Raw genomic sequence first — 18411 nt, forward strand, 5'->3', positions numbered from 1 at the left:
CAATAGAATAAAGAGTAAGATCGTCGATGACCTCTCTCTCTTGGACTACTTATCCGCTTTACGAAGATAACATTCATGTTCATAATAACGTCCCGATTGTATGAATATTGTCAAACAATAGAATTAAGAGTAAGATCGTCGATGACCTCTCTCTCTGGGACTACTTATCCGCTTTACAAAGATAACATTCATGTTCATAATAACGTCCCGGTTGTATGAATATTGTCAAACAATAGAATTAAGAGTAAGATCGTCGATGACCTCTCTCTCTGGGACTACTTATCCGCTTTACAAAGATAACATTCATGTTCATAATAACGTCCCAGTTGTATGAATATTGTCAAACAATAGAATTAGAGTACGATTGTCGATGACCTCTCTCTCTCTGGGACTACTTATCCGCTTTACAAAGATAACATTCATGTTCATATTATAACGTCCCGATTGTATGAATATTGTCAAACAATAGAATTAAGAGTAAGATCGTCGATGACCTCTCTCTCTGGGACTACTTATCCGTTTACGAAGATAACATTCATGTTCATAATAACGTCCCGGTTGTATGAATATTGTCAAACAATAGAATTAAGAGTAAGATCGTCGATGATTTCTCTCTCTTGGACTACTTATCCGCTTTACGAAGATAACATTCATGTTCATAATAACGTCCCGGTTGTATGAATATTGTCAAACAATAGAATTAAGAGTAAGATCGTCGATGACCTCTCTCTCTGAGACTACTTATCCGCTTTACAAAGATAACATTCATGTTCATAATAACGTCCCGGTTGTATGAATATTGTCAAACAATAGAATTAGAGTACGATCGTCGATGACCTCTCTCTCTGGGACTACTTATCCGCTTTACGAAGATAACATTCATGTTCATAATAACGTCCCGATTGTATGAATATTGTCAAACAATAGAATTAAGAGTAAGATCGTCGATGACCTCTCTCTCTGGGACTACTTATCCGCTTTACAAAGATAACATTCATGTTCATAATAACGTCCCAGTTGTATGAATATTTTCAAAAAATAAAATTAGAGTACGATCGTCGATGACCTCTCTCTCTTGGACTACTTATCCGCTTTACGAAGATAACATTCATGTTCATAATAACGTCCCGGTTGTATGAATATTGTCAAACAATAGAATTAAGAGTAAGATCGTCGATGACCTCTCTCTCTGGGACTACTTATCCGCTTTACAAAGATAACATTCATGTTCATAATAACTTCCCAGTTGTATGAATATTGTCAAACAATAAAATTAGAGTACGATCGTCGATGACCTCTCTCTCTTGGACTACTTATCCGCTTTACGAAGATAACATTCATGTTCATAATAACGTCCCGGTTGTATGAATATTGTCAAACAATAGAATTAAGAGTAAGATCGTCGATGACCTCTCTCTCTGGGACTACTTATCCGCTTTACAAAGATAACATTCATGTTCATAATAACGTCCCAGTTGTATGAATATTGTCAAACAATAGAATTAGAGTACGATTGTCGATGACCTCTCTCTCTCTGGGACTACTTATCCGCTTTACAAAGATAACATTCATGTTCATATTATAACGTCCCGATTGTATGAATATTGTCAAACAATAGAATTAAGAGTAAGATCGTCGATGACCTCTCTCTCTGGGACTACTTATCCGTTTACGAAGATAACATTCATGTTCATAATAACGTCCCGGTTGTATGAATATTGTCAAACAATAGAATTAAGAGTAAGATCGTCGATGACCTCTCTCTCTTGGACTACTTATCCGCTTTACGAAGATAACATTCATGTTCATAATAACGTCCCGGTTGTATGAATATTGTCAAACAATAGAATTAAGAGTAAGATCGTCGATGACCTCTCTCTCTGGGACTACTTATCCGCTTTACAAAGATAACATTCATGTTCATAATAACGTCCCGGTTGTATGAATATTGTCAAACAATAGAATTAGAGTACGATCGTCGATGACCTCTCTCTCTGGGACTACTTATCCGCTTTACGAAGATAACATTCATGTTCATAATAACGTCCCGATTGTATGAATATTGTCAAACAATAGAATTAAGAGTAAGATCGTCGATGACCTCTCTCTCTGGGACTACTTATCCGCTTTACAAAGATAACATTCATGTTCATAATAACGTCCCAGTTGTATGAATATTTTCAAAAAATAAAATTAGAGTACGATCGTCGATGACCTCTCTCTCTTGGACTACTTATCCGCTTTACGAAGATAACATTCATGTTCATAATAACGTCCCGGTTGTATGAATATTGTCAAACAATAGAATTAAGAGTAAGATCGTCGATGACCTCTCTCTCTGGGACTACTTATCCGCTTTACAAAGATAACATTCATGTTCATAATAACTTCCCAGTTGTATGAATATTGTCAAACAATAAAATTAGAGTACGATCGTCGATGACCTCTCTCTCTTGGACTACTCATCCGCTTTACGAAGATAACATTCATGTTCATAATAACGTCCCGGTTGTATGAATATTGTCAAACAATTGAATTAAGAGTAAGATCGTCGATGACTTCTCTCTCTGGGACTACTTATCCGCTTTACAAAGATAACATTCATGTTCATAATAACGTCCCAGTTGTATGAATATTTTCAAAAAATAAAATTAGAGTACGATCGTCGATGACCTCTCTCTCTTGGACTACTTATCCGCTTTACGAAGATAACATTCATGTTCATAATAACGTCCCGGTTGTATGAATATTGTCAAACAATAGAATTAAGAGTAAGATCGTCGATGACCTCTCTCTCTGGGACTACTTATCCGCTTTACAAAGATAACATTCATGTTCATAATAACGTCCCGGTTGTATGAATATTGTTAAACAATAGAATTAAGAGTAAGATCGTCGATGACCTCTCTCTCTGGGACTACTTATCCGCTTTACAAAGATAACATTCATGTTCATAATAACGTCCCGGTTGTATGAATATTGTCAAACAATAGAATTAAGAGTAAGATCGTCGATGACCTCTCTCTCTGGGACTACTTATCCGCTTTACAAAGATAACATTCATGTTCATAATAACGTCCCGGTTGTATGAATATTGTCAAACAATTGAATTAAGAGTAAGATCGTCGATGACCTCTCTCTCTGGGACTACTTATCCGCTTTACAAAGATAACATTCATGTTCATAATAACGTCCCAGTTGTATGAATATTTTCAAAAAATAAAATTAGAGTACGATCGTCGATGACCTCTCTCTCTTGGACTACTTATCCGCTTTACGAAGATAACATTCATGTTCATAATAACGTCCCGGTTGTATGAATATTGTCAAACAATAGAATTAAGAGTAAGATCGTCGATGACCTCTCTCTCTGGGACTACTTATCCGCTTTACAAAGATAACATTCATGTTCATAATAACGTCCCGGTTGTATGAATATTGTTAAACAATAGAATTAAGAGTAAGATCGTCGATGACCTCTCTCTCTGGGACTACTTATCCGCTTTACAAAGATAACATTCATGTTCATAATAACGTCCCGGTTGTATGAATATTGTCAAACAATAGAATTAAGAGTAAGATCGTCGATGACCTCTCTCTCTGGGACTACTTATCCGCTTTACAAAGATAACATTCATGTTCATAATAACGTCCCAGTTGTATGAATATTGTCAAACAATAAAATTAGAGTACGATCGTCGATGACCTCTCTCTCTTGGACTACTTATCCGCTTTACGAAGATAACATTCATGTTCATAATAACGTCCCGGTTGTATGAATATTGTCAAACAATAGAATTAAGAGTAAGATCGTCGATGACCTCTCTCTCTGGGACTACTTATCCGCTTTACAAAGATAACATTCATGTTCATAATAACGTCCCGGTTGTATGAATATTGTCAAACAATAGAATTAGAGTACGATCGTCGATGACCTCTCTCTCTGGGACTACTTATCCGCTTTACGAAGATAACATTCATGTTCATAATAACGTCCCGATTGTATGAATATTGTCAAACAATAGAATTAAGAGTAAGATCGTCGATGACCTCTCTCTCTGGGACTACTTATCCGCTTTACAAAGATAACATTCATGTTCATAATAACGTCCTAGTTGTATGAATATTTTCAAAAAATAAAATTAGAGTACGATCGTCGATGACCTCTCTCTCTTGGACTACTTATCCGCTTTACGAAGATAACATTCATGTTCATAATAACGTCCCAGTTGTATGAATATTGTCAAACAATAGAATTAAGAGTAAGATCGTCGATGACCTCTCTCTCTGGGACTACTTATCCGCTTTACAAAGATAACATTCATGTTCATAATAACTTCCCAGTTGTATGAATATTGTCAAACAATAAAATTAGAGTACGATCGTCGATGACCTCTCTCTCTTGGACTACTTATCCGCTTTACAAAGATAACATTCATGTTCATAATAACGTCCCGGTTGTATGAATATTGTCAAACAATAAAATTAGAGTACGATCGTCGATGACCTCTCTCTCTTGGACTACTTATCCGCTTTACGAAGATAACATTCATGTTCATAATAACGTCCCGGTTGTATGAATATTGTCAAACAATAGAATTAAGAGTAAGATCGTCGATGACCTCTCTCTCTTGGACTACTTATCCGCTTTACGAAGATAACATTCATGTTCATAATAACGTCCCAGTTGTATGAATATTGTCAAACAATAGAATTAAGAGTAAGATCGTCGATGACCTCTCTCTCTGGGACTACTTATCCGCTTTACAAAGATAACATTCATGTTCATAATAACTTCCCAGTTGTATGAATATTGTCAAACAATAAAATTAGAGTACGATCGTCGATGACCTCTCTCTCTTGGACTACTTATCCGCTTTACAAAGATAACATTCATGTTCATAATAACGTCCCAGTTGTATGAATATTGTCAAACAATAAAATTAGAGTACGATCGTCGATGACCTCTCTCTCTTGGACTACTTATCCGCTTTACGAAGATAACATTCATGTTCATAATAACGTCCCGGTTGTATGAATATTGTCAAACAATAGAATTAAGAGTAAGATCGTCGATGACCTCTCTCTCTGGGACTACTTATCCGCTTTACAAAGATAACATTCATGTTCATAATAACGTCCCGGTTGTATGAATATTGTCAAACAATAGAATTAGAGTACGATCGTCGATGACCTCTCTCTCTGGGACTACTTATCCGCTTTACGAAGATAACATTCATGTTCATAATAACGTCCCGATTGTATGAATATTGTCAAACAATAGAATTAAGAGTAAGATCGTCGATGACCTCTCTCTCTGGGACTACTTATCCGCTTTACAAAGATAACATTCATGTTCATAATAACGTCCTAGTTGTATGAATATTTTCAAAAAATAAAATTAGAGTACGATCGTCGATGACCTCTCTCTCTTGGACTACTTATCCGCTTTACGAAGATAACATTCATGTTCATAATAACGTCCCAGTTGTATGAATATTGTCAAACAATAGAATTAAGAGTAAGATCGTCGATGACCTCTCTCTCTGGGACTACTTATCCGCTTTACAAAGATAACATTCATGTTCATAATAACTTCCCAGTTGTATGAATATTGTCAAACAATAAAATTAGAGTACGATCGTCGATGACCTCTCTCTCTTGGACTACTTATCCGCTTTACGAAGATAACATTCATGTTCATAATAACGTCCCGGTTGTATGAATATTGTCAAACAATAGAATTAAGAGTAAGATCGTCGATGACCTCTCTCTCTGGGACTACTTATCCGCTTTACGTAGATAACATTCATGTTCATAATAACGTCCCAGTTGTATGAATATTGTCAAACAATAAAATTAGAGTACGATCGTCGATGACCTCTCTCTCTTGGACTATTTATCCGCTTTACGAAGATAACATTCTTGTTCATAATAACGTCCCGGTTGTATGAATATTGTCAAACAATAGAATTAAGAGTAAGATCGTCGATGACCTCTCTCTCTGGGACTACTTATCCGCTTTACAAAGATAACATTCATGTTCATAATAACGTCCCAGTTGTATGAATATTGTCAAACAATAAAATTAGAGTACGATCGTCGATGACCTCTCTCTCTTGGACTACTTATCCGCTTTACAAAGATAACATTCATGTTCATAATAACGTCCCAGTTGTATGAATATTGTCAATAAATAGAATTAGAGTACGATTGTCGATGACCTCTCTCTCTCTGGGACTACTTATCCGCTTTACAAAGATAACATTCATGTTCATATTATAACGTCCCGATTGTATGAATATTGTCAAACAATAGAATTAAGAGTAAGATCGTCGATGACCTCTCTCTCTGGGACTACTTATCCGTTTACGAAGATAACATTCATGTTCATAATAACGTCCCGGTTGTATGAATATTGTCAAACAATAGAATTAAGAGTAAGATCGTCGATGACCTCTCTCTCTTGGACTACTTATCCGCTTTACGAAGATAACATTCATGTTCATAATAACGTCCCGGTTGTATGAATATTGTCAAACAATAGAATTAAGAGTAAGATCGTCGATGACCTCTCTCTCTGGGACTACTTATCCGCTTTACAAAGATAACATTCATGTTCATAATAACGTCCCGGTTGTATGAATATTGTCAAACAATAGAATTAGAGTACGATCGTCGATGACCTCTCTCTCTGGGACTACTTATCCGCTTTACGAAGATAACATTCATGTTCATAATAACGTCCCGATTGTATGAATATTGTCAAACAATAGAATTAAGAGTAAGATCGTCGATGACCTCTCTCTCTGGGACTACTTATCCGCTTTACAAAGATAACATTCATGTTCATAATAACGTCCCAGTTGTATGAATATTTTCAAAAAATAAAATTAGAGTACGATCGTCGATGACCTCTCTCTCTTGGCCTACTTATCCGCTTTACGAAGATAACATTCATGTTCATAATAACGTCCCGTTTGTATGAATATTGTCAAACAATAGAATTAAGAGTAAGATCGTCGATGACCTCTCTCTCTGGGACTACTTATCCGCTTTACAAAGATAACATTCATGTTCATAATAACTTCCCAGTTGTATGAATATTGTCAAACAAAAAATTAGAGTACGATCGTCGATGACCTCTCTCTCTTGGACTACTTATCCGCTTTACGAAGATAACATTCATGTTCATAATAACGTCCCGGTTGTATGAATATTGTCAAACAATAGAATTAAGAGTAAGATCGTCGATGACCTCTCTCTCTGGGACTACTTATCCGCTTTACAAAGATAACATTCATGTTCATAATAACGTCCTAGTTGTATGAATATTTTCAAAAAATAAAATTAGAGTACGATCGTCGATGACCTCTCTCTCTTGGACTACTTATCCGCTTTACGAAGATAACATTCATGTTCATAATAACGTCCCGGTTGTATGAATATTGTTAAACAATAGAATTAAGAGTAAGATCGTCGATGACCTCTCTCTCTGGGACTACTTATCCGCTTTACAAAGATAACATTTATGTTCATAATAACGTCCCGGTTGTATGAATATTGTCAAACAATAGAATTAAGAGTAAGATCGTCGATGACCTCTCTCTCTGGGACTACTTATCCGCTTTACAAAGATAACATTCATGTTCATAATAACGTCCCAGTTGTATGAATATTGTCAAACAATAAAATTAGAGTACGATCGTCGATGACCTCTCTCTCTTGGACTACTTATCCGCTTTACGAAGATAACATTCATGTTCATAATAACGTCCCGGTTGTATGAATATTGTCAAACAATAGAATTAAGAGTAAGATCGTCGATGACCTCTCTCTCTGGGACTACTTATCCGCTTTACAAAGATAACATTCATGTTCATAATAACGTCCCGGTTGTATGAATATTGTCAAACAATAGAATTAGAGTACGATCGTCGATGACCTCTCTCTCTGGGACTACTTATCCGCTTTACGAAGATAACATTCATGTTCATAATAACGTCCCGATTGTATGAATATTGTCAAACAATAGAATTAAGAGTAAGATCGTCGATGACCTCTCTCTCTGGGACTACTTATCCGCTTTACAAAGATAACATTCATGTTCATAATAACGTCCCAGTTGTATGAATATTTTCAAAAAATAAAATTAGAGTACGATCGTCGATGACCTCTCTCTCTTGGACTACTTATCCGCTTTACGAAGATAACATTCATGTTCATAATAACGTCTCAGTTGTATGAATATTGTCAAACAATAGAATTAAGAGTAAGATCGTCGATGACCTCTCTCTCTGGGACTACTTATCCGCTTTACAAAGATAACATTCATGTTCATAATAACTTCCCAGTTGTATGAATATTGTCAAACAATAAAATTAGAGTACGATCGTCGATGACCTCTCTCTCTTGGACTACTTATCCGCTTTACAAAGATAACATTCATGTTCATAATAACGTCCCGGTTGTATGAATATTGTCAAACAATAAAATTAGAGTACGATCGTCGATGACCTCTCTCTCTTGGACTACTTATCCGCTTTACGAAGATAACATTCATGTTCATAATAACGTCCCGGTTGTATGAATATTGTCAAACAATAGAATTAAGAGTAAGATCGTCGATGACCTCTCTCTCTGGGACTACTTATCCGCTTTACGAAGATAACATTCATGTTCATAATAACGTCCCAGTTGTATGAATATTGTCAAACAATAAAATTAGAGTACGATCGTCGATGACCTCTCTCTCTTGGACTACTTATCCGCTTTACGAAGATAACATTCATGTTCATAATAACGTCCCGGTTGTATGAATATTGTCAAACAATAGAATTAAGAGTAAGATCGTCGATGACCTCTCTCTCTGGGACTACTTATCCGCTTTACGAAGATAACATTCATGTTCATAATAACGTCCCAGTTGTATGAATATTGTCAAACAATAAAATTAGAGTACGATCGTCGATGACCTCTCTCTCTTGGACTACTTATCCGCTTTACGAAGATAACATTCATGTTCATAATAACGTCCCAGTTGTATGAATATTGTCAAACAATAAAATTAGAGTACGATCGTCGATGACCTCTCTCTCTGGGACTACTTATTCGCTTAACAAAGTTAACATTCATAACGTCCCGGTTGTATGAATATTTTCAAACAATACAAGTAAAAGGACGATCGTCGATGTTGTATGAATATTGTTAAATAATGGTTTAACTCTTGGAATTTCTTGATGCCCGACAATTTCTAGGAATGCCAAAATCACGAACAAGCCAAAAACGAAAATCACAAAAAGGGAACATTTTCAATTGCTTACTTTTTCGTTCCAAAATCGAACGGCGATATTTAATTGAAAAATTTTTTGGACTCGACTAACTACCCAATCAAATAAAAGTGAATTCCAAATACTTTTCGTTATTTAATTATTCTCTTGATCCTATAATTATCTGTCACCCATCCCTAAAGTATTCCTATGTAAAAAATGTCGTTCCCTCCAGTAATTTTATTATAGATTCAAATATATTATTTGCGTTATTTGGTTTTGGTAAATGAAAGTAACACATATTTTTATAAATTTGTGGGTTGCTCCATTTTGTCCGAAAACGTCAAATGTTCCTTGTGGTCCGAAGCAGTCGGTGCCGGACGAGAAAGGGTTAAATATAGTGAAATTTATTTGCTCTTTTTGGTGGTGACTTTTGAATTTCTGCTTCTGTTATTGCCTTTTATTTATTTTCCCATTTCATATGATATTGGGTGGAGTTAAAGTATTATTATTTCTTGTGTCTTCTGTATTTTGTTCTCTTGTGAATTATCAACGCATAGAAAATAGATGTTACAAATTAAGTGAACATTTTATAATCCAATGCGAGGAAAATGTAATGTTTTGTTATATTTAAAAACAGCGTAACTATTTTGTATGTAATTCTTAGTTAAAAGAGGCATGGTGCTCAAATTTTTATTCGGTGCATGGATGCTTTTTTGCAAAATTTATTATAAAAACAATATTAACGTCAAAGTTGAATAAAAATACGAATAAGAAAAAATGGACTAAGTTCTCCAAAACTTACAATCTAACATAGTACATGATGTATGTCTTGACGAAGAAACTATTAGTTTCAAATCGTGTTGATAATTTTGGTGGTGGTGTTTACAAGGTATTTTATTTTAAAGTAAATTTTTGATTAATGAAGAAGTGGAAACATATATGTCTTTATTATTAAAAAAATCACAAATTTTATAAAGACGTGAATTCTGTGTATTAGTTCTTTTAAAATTGCCGTACTTATAACGTTATTAGGTACAGATTAATCACAGATTCAAATGTATATTACGAAACTCAATTTTTTATCGTAAACAGTTTAGGTACACAGCATGTATCTCAAAATCATGATCAGAATCTATAAAATTAACCTACTGCTGCATTATGTATTTCTTTTTCCTTTCGCTAAAACAAAATTTGAGCTAGATACTTTGCAACAAAGCATAATAATCAATTTTCACTGACCATTGGACAGAATACAAATTAAACTCAACAAATTGGAAGAAAAATCTTGAATAACCAGCCAACATCAGCGTCAGATCAAACATCAACGATTTTTTTAAACATCCTTGTAAGTACTCTGATCGTGGTACGAAGATGATCGTTTTTTTTATTGTGTTGTAAACTACGATGTTTATATTCTTTTATTTTGATTGTAATATTGTATTGTAATATGTGAAATGATATCTTATACTAAACTGTCCCTTCCCTGCGATGCTGAACACAGGATTTCCTATCGAGACGCTCATGAAGTAGTAATATTCTATACAGGGTGTATCGGCACGTACCCGACAAACTTTAACCAGTTATTCCTTGGCACATTTGGAGTAAAAAATGTTATGGGCACTTTGCTGTCCGGTAACATTTTTTTTTTAATAAAAAATTTATTATTCATATTTTCACCACATGTCACCAATGTTTTATCCTTTGTCAAAGTTTGAAAACCCGACTGGCAATATTTTGTTCGAGTTTCGTTGAATAATGTACGTACGTACCTAAGTTGGCGCGCTTTTAGAATCACAACGAAATGGCACGGCACCATTCGTCTCATTTTTAACTATTATTATTTAGTGTGTACGAAAGAGCGAGGACACTTTTTGACACACTTGCTAATAGCAGCTCTTGAACACGAGAAACAATGCAAATAACAGTGACGGAGTGTGGATTTTTAATTGATTTTTTGTTTTTAATGGAAAAAAAATGTTACCGGACAGCAAAGCGCCCATAACATTTTTACTCCAAATGTGCTGAGGAATAGCTGGAATAGTTTTTCGGGTACTTGCCGATACACCCTGTATACCTATCTTCTATACATACAAAGAAGAGTGTCTGAGCACGCAAGCAGGGGATGAGCGGAATGGCTTTGATGTATATAGAAATCTACAGTTTTATTATGTGAAATTTTGTGTAAAGCGTTTACTTATTACGAAAACCTAAGATTTGTAATATTGTTCGCCATTGGTAGATTAGTTAGTTAGGTTAAGTGCCATCCACCACCAATACCATCTCCCAGTCCCACATATCGTAAAAATAACTGCGAAAGAAATGAAAGCGTTGTTTAACATTTGGCTGTCGTTTCATGTCGACCCCGCACTGTGGGGCACTACCAACTACCATCTGATGGCGACCCTTGTCACTAAGGCTCGGGATTACATTGTCCTTTGCTCGCGTAGACTACGTCCCGACAACAAAACGAACTGTTTTTTTTATTGTGATATTAACTTGAAAACGTTTTTAAAAAATCGCTTATACTAAGGTCCCGCCAGATTTAGAGATGAAACATTATTGATGTCTCCAAATATTTAAATTTATCTCGTGGCCCAAGGGTTGTGGCTCCAAGTGGCGTGGATATTCTAAAAATAGACCATTGTTCGTTTTTTGGTAGCACGCTTAATTCATCGAGCTGGGGTCAGACAAGAGCCTCAAAATTCACTCTACGCGACTAAAGAATCAATCATTCATCATAACGGAAAGAGTTACATGAGTTATTCGTGCGTCGTCGTGTAGGTCTAGCAAATTAACATAAATTATGCCCAGTTAAAATGGAACGGTATGTACCCACCCAATGTTTTTTTATATGGCTTTAAACTGCTTCCGCGACTACGAATCCAAACAAAGCATGTTCAAATCCCAGCTTTTTCGAAACTAAATCTATTTCTTCCCCATCACCTTCCTTTCCCTGCTATATTCAGCATTACAACATATCCTAATTTGAGATGCCGTAGTCCCACTGGCTCTGGAGTGCGGATCCTGCATCTCATTCCGTTGCTGAGATAATGATAATGCATAATGCAAAGTCTCGGGCGTCCACGATTGCTTCTACTATTCAAATTACCCTGAAAATACTCCTGCCAGTAATAAGAACGAAATTTTAACGTTATCGATCGTGTAGTTTTGTTCAAACTTATTTATTTATAGTGAGGGTACACACATACAGACATTGCCCAAAGTTAAATAATGTTCTTATCAAAATAAGTTAATATAGAACCTGTCTTCGAAAATATTTGAAATATTACATAAATTTGAAAAAAAAAACTTCTCATTATTTTATCCTCGTAATATTTATAAAAATAAAACCGGAGCACGATCTCGTCACGAACACACTCCCGGCAGCAGTTAACCTAGCGTGTCGGGCAGATAACATCTGACAGGGCCCACCCAATTATTTCCTCCTTCGCAGTGGAGACTGGAGAAAAGAGGGAAAAGAGGAAAAATAAGGAGTAAGTAGACGGCGGCAGAGGAAAAGGGAGATAGAGAGTGATGGAGGATGATTGTTTAGAGGGAAAACGCCTTGCGAGATTTTCCCATGATAATGTATCATTTGGATCATAATTTGATTGCGAATATTATATTTACGTTTTTAAATCGAGGGTAATTTTGGGTAGTTCTATTGTACGGTACGTTCATTCTGTATTTTATATTGTTTACAATCAAAAATACTAGTCTCGGAACGGTTTGAGTGTAATTTTCAAAATTGAAACTTATGTGTAAAGCATTTAGATAAGCGACAAATCACATACCTATAACATAATATTTTTTTTCAAAAAATTATTTTAATGGTATATTTAAAATATGCATTTCTTTCGTTTAAATTTTTGTTAGGGGTGATTTTTACAAGTAAACTCAGATTTAGTGATTTTGCGACAAGGGTGTGGGCTATTAGCCAGCATGCAAAATCTTACAATTAGAACATCCCGTGATTTTTCACGGGCCTGCGCAGGTTTATTATGGAATAAATAAAAATACACAATTCGAACAAAGAAAATATACGATGGTGCGATCAAGTGAATCAAATACACAAGTTGGATAATGTTAAAAGTCAGAATAATAGAGTGAGACGATGTATGAATGTGAAAGAAACAAAGAGTGTGTGTCAAAACAGAGTTGTGTGTCAGTCCATACTGTCTGCCTACGTCTGCTGAAAAGGCTTGATAGTTTGTTAGTTAGTTAGTTATGATGGGAAATTAATATTTTATGCACTTAACCACCAAGCTTGTACTAAGTTGATTAGACAAAATTTCAATTTTCAAAAGCCTTGCATCATCACAATCTAATAACGTGGAATATCCTAGGAAACCACATTCCCGTTAAATTTTAAAGGGAACAAAAACAACACAAGAGAGGTTAAAACATGTTTTCTATAATATTCTATTATTATCATGTTGACCCGACAGCAATACTAAAAGTAAACGTGCTAACCCTTCCGGTGGCTATAAAATTACCATCCGATTTACAAATACTTATTTATAAGCTTCAACTTTTTAGCCATTTTGGCGTATAACATTGGGAATCGGACGAAGTCACGCACTCTTAATACCTACCTTACACGATACTTTTTTTCACACCAATCCCATATCGGGACCCACACAAGAAATTATCGATCTACACGATCATTATTTTAATACTTATGATTTCATACAGACAGTTGCCATTAGAAAAGAAATAATATTTTGAGATACGAAATCGTCAAAAAAATGGCAACATCTTGAATATAACCATAGAACACAATCATGAAAGCATCTGTCACTATCATTGGTGAGCTTTGTCACGAGCTTGTCACTATCCAATCTATGTTTTGTTCACCCGTTTGTCTTTAAACGTGCTTTAAACCTTTATATAAATGATTTTGATAGGTATCTTGCTTTGGAAAAATTTCCTACCTGACCACCGTATCTTGATCGGTACTATTAATATACTATATATACTATTCCTACAATACAAGAAGTGAATTACCAAAACACAGCAGACCATATGCCGAAGCATGACAACTCTGTCTCTATTCATTTAATTAAATATTGTGTTACAATATGAAGTTAACAAACCGATAATGAGTTAATGTTGCGTATGTAATGTTATCGCATATTATTTTCTCAAAACAAAATTTCAAATCATTAAACATCAAACAAACACGAAAAATTCACGATATCTAACAGTAATATACAATCACAATCAGAAATAAAAATATATTGTAGTCTTTTCATTAATATTTTAAATATAAAACCGAATAATTACGTAAAACAATGAGAGCTGGCAGACATCAAATGATGTCCGCCATCTTAAACTGTGCGAAAATTCGTAGTACCAGCACACGGTACCAACTCACAAAATGGAACACGTCCCCTTTTCATCCTTATTAAACAAACAGGATGAAAAAGAGTATCGTGTAAAATGGCTTCTACGCAATGATTTTTAAGCATCAACTTTTTAGCTATCTTGGCGTGTAACGTTCGGAATCGGACGAATCACCCACTCCTTATGCAATTATTCTTAATCACTAACTGTCATAACTGTCACGTAACTTTTATTTTTATAAACATTAATTGGCATCGCCTTGACAGCTTTAACATAAGTGATCAAATTCTTGCAAAAGTAATGCGAAATCTTATGGTACGTATATATTTGTGAAACGAAACGCGAACCGAGACACAGGAAAGAATTGAGGCAGCTTCGTTCCTTTCCCATAAGTTTAGGCTTAGCTCGACAGTTCGGCTCGCGTATGTATACGTAGCTTTAGAAACAATCGAAGATTGAAGCTTGATCGCATAAAATCGGAAATGCAGATCTACCACCCTAACATAAAAACATTTTAGACACCTTACAACTAGTAGTTCTGTGGACAGTTAGGTAAACTTCGTGTCATGTTAATTACTCCGACTTGACAGCTCGCAACAGTCGCAACGCTACTTTCAAACACGGCTACCATCTTGACAGGATTGACCGGAAAACCTTAGTCGACTGTACTAAGATGTTCATTGCAATGATTGCCATGCTTATCTATTTAAAATAGGCATTAAAGAATTTAAACACACATTGTCTTGGGTAACAGAGCAGCGCTTAAGATTTTATTTTGTAATTTAAATTTTCATTGTGAAGATAAAATTTCGGTCACTTTATGGACCTTTTACACAATGCTTTTTTTAATGCAGTTTCCATTTGTCTCTCTTTTCATATGAATCCTAAATGAAAAATTCTATTTTAGTACAGATTTTCGTACAGTGATGGCGGGCATCATCTGTCATTGTTCTACGTACTCAACTATATTATTTGGAAATGTTTATTTGGTCTTATTTTAAAACATTGATTTAAACAAATACTATACTGTAGGTAGGTTGACGGATCCGTGATGTACCGTGGAAGGGGTAAATTCCGGCGTGCGCAAGTAAATTTTATTAAATTAATTTGTGTTATTTCACAAATTACTCATTTAAAACAATATGAATTATGTTTGCGGAACGTTCCAAAGTGGAAAATACTCTCAGTATCGCCCTGGTATAAGACAACCATTCAGAACTAAAAAGTTATATTGTATCCGTTATATTTTTTATTTAACTGATTGTCAATGTGTATAACTTGTATTTTGATTTCGCCTGCATTTTTGAAGATTTGTTAACTGTAACGGCAAAGACAAAAGTGACGAATGCTTTTATGTGATATATGATTAATGGTTACGTTTAACATTACAGTATATCTTATGGCAACTGTATGATATTTAAGTATTAGGATTGTAAAGATTTTCATACGGGTTATAGAGATATGTTTGGAAAAAAAGTTTCGTGTAAAACACCCATTAAACTTTCTCCTCACCCACTCTATTGTCTTTGTCTTTGTCTATCAAGAAGATACCTAAAGTCCCTTTCCATTGTTATTTGTGTTTGTAACCATTTTTGAAGCAACTTTTTAGAGTGAATATTTGTGCACTGAACGTTAACTAGGAAAGCACATTTTTATGAAAACACCCTTTCGGGGGTGTTGGGGGTATATTTCTGTTTTTTTAGGATACCTGTGGAAGTTTGATGTAAGTGTATTATTTCTCTCTCAATTTCGCTTGTTTGTTTTTCTTTATACGGGTTTAGTTTCAAAAGTGGCAAATAGTAATAAACAAGAAATCCTTTCAAAATGGTGATGGTTGAAGGGTTAAAAAGCTGCATGGTTCTAGAAAATTCCAGCACTCAACAGCTCCTGACCACAATGGGGCGAAAAATTAAATTAATAATTTCATTTTCTCTCGTACAGTGTGTATTGTGTCGTCGCTAGCTGCTAGCCAGACCTTTAGTACTTACATAGCTACAATATAATATTATCTAGGCCCTACCTTACCATGATAGAACTGAGTAGATAATCCACACTATATATGGCTTCCAAGTATATTTGATTGGAAACCATTGTCGCTACTGGCTTAATACCTTTCTGTTTAGTCCTAGCACGCGCTTTGCACGCCCTCTATCTATCATAGACTTGCCTGACATCGTATATCGTCATCCCATATGTATTTCCAAATGATGATGATTTTGATGAAATACATTTATTTTTATTGGAGATTTAAGACCCAATATGCCTGACTTTTGGATGACTAGACACGCCCACATCCATAGAACAACACAAGAAGTTCCTCATAGGCGTGTTTCGTGATCCGAATATAAGCTCAATTTTTGGCCTTTATTTCTATAGAAAACTGTATTTGAGCATGATTACGAAATTCAAATGGGATGTCGATATACAATTTCATGCAAGAGAGACCGACCGCGTGCAAAATGGTCTAAAACCAAAAGGTACTATGTCTGTGACATATTTGATTCCATTCCAATTTATATGGAAGGCACTTCTAGTTTTCTTTTTTATTCTGTGCCCACATCGCATTTCTTGTGTTCTTTTTTATTCTATGCTGGATAGTATCTTAGTTTCTCAGTGCTAGCTAGCCGGAGGGTTTTAGGCTCTTTTCTGTGAAAATTTCTCACCCCGCTCACTTCTAAATACGCCCAAATTTTAGAATTTACAAAAAACGACTATTTATCTATACTAATCAATTATCAATATTATATTGAGACACATTTTAGTAGTTATACCTCGCGATTAATAATAATTAATTAATTAATCGACAAATTAATATTTTTTTCGGATTTTCTCTTCGTGTTGAAGCAAAACTTATTTGAGTCTTAAAGGTCGGGAAACATCATCACATTTATATTTACCTTTGGATTGGCAAGGTTTGATTTGTTGTAATGAACTAGTCCTCTCTAAAATCCATTATCGCATGACACGACTGTGTCAGATGGAACCGAGTTATTCCAAGGGTTCATATTCCAATGATTGTTGATGATTCTACAAGTAAACATTCGTATGGATAACACAACTAGAGTTGACTCCAATAAACAAGCTTGGCATTGAATATATTTGGGCATCGGTATATTATTCCACCTACTTATTGTCACTAGCGGAAGAGGGACAGCAATTATAAATTATGGCTGTAAAATAATATTTTTGGGAAGATTACAGCGTGTTCTATTCATATCGGTTCCAGTTCATATATATATATATACATATATATATAATAATTTCAGTTTTCATTATTTTAAGTTTGCATCGTTATTATTAGATTTATTTTTGTTGATTTTTCTGCTACAATTTGTAGTGTACTTTCATGTCATTTACTCATTGGAATAAGTATGCTACTAATATATATAGGATATGGATAATGGCTGAAATGCACTGCACATATCCATATATATATAGTTACGTTTTCTATGAACCTAATGATTTAAAAAAATTAATATCGTTGTGCATGCATGTTGTCCTTTATCTCACTAAAACCTGGTCATTGTAACGAGGGGAAAGGGATAGCAAGTTTATATGTTCGCTGTATTCAAATATTCTAGAGCACATACCTTGTCATTATTGATTGCTCATTTCAATTCAGTCCTGAAGATCGTCAGACTCTGATTAACTGTATTTTAATAACCTTCAATATTTTAATAAAAATATTCGGCACGCCAAAATACATTTGATGATCGTATACATACGCGAGCCGAACTGCCGAGCTGAACCTTAAAGTATGGGAAAGGAACGAAGCAACCGCGAATGGCGCTAA

Source organism: Hesperophylax consimilis, chromosome 14 (genome assembly GCF_061612785.1).
Source record: "Hesperophylax consimilis isolate HC1 chromosome 14, BYU_Hcon_1.0, whole genome shotgun sequence".
Lineage (NCBI taxonomy): Eukaryota > Metazoa > Arthropoda > Insecta > Trichoptera > Limnephilidae > Hesperophylax > Hesperophylax consimilis.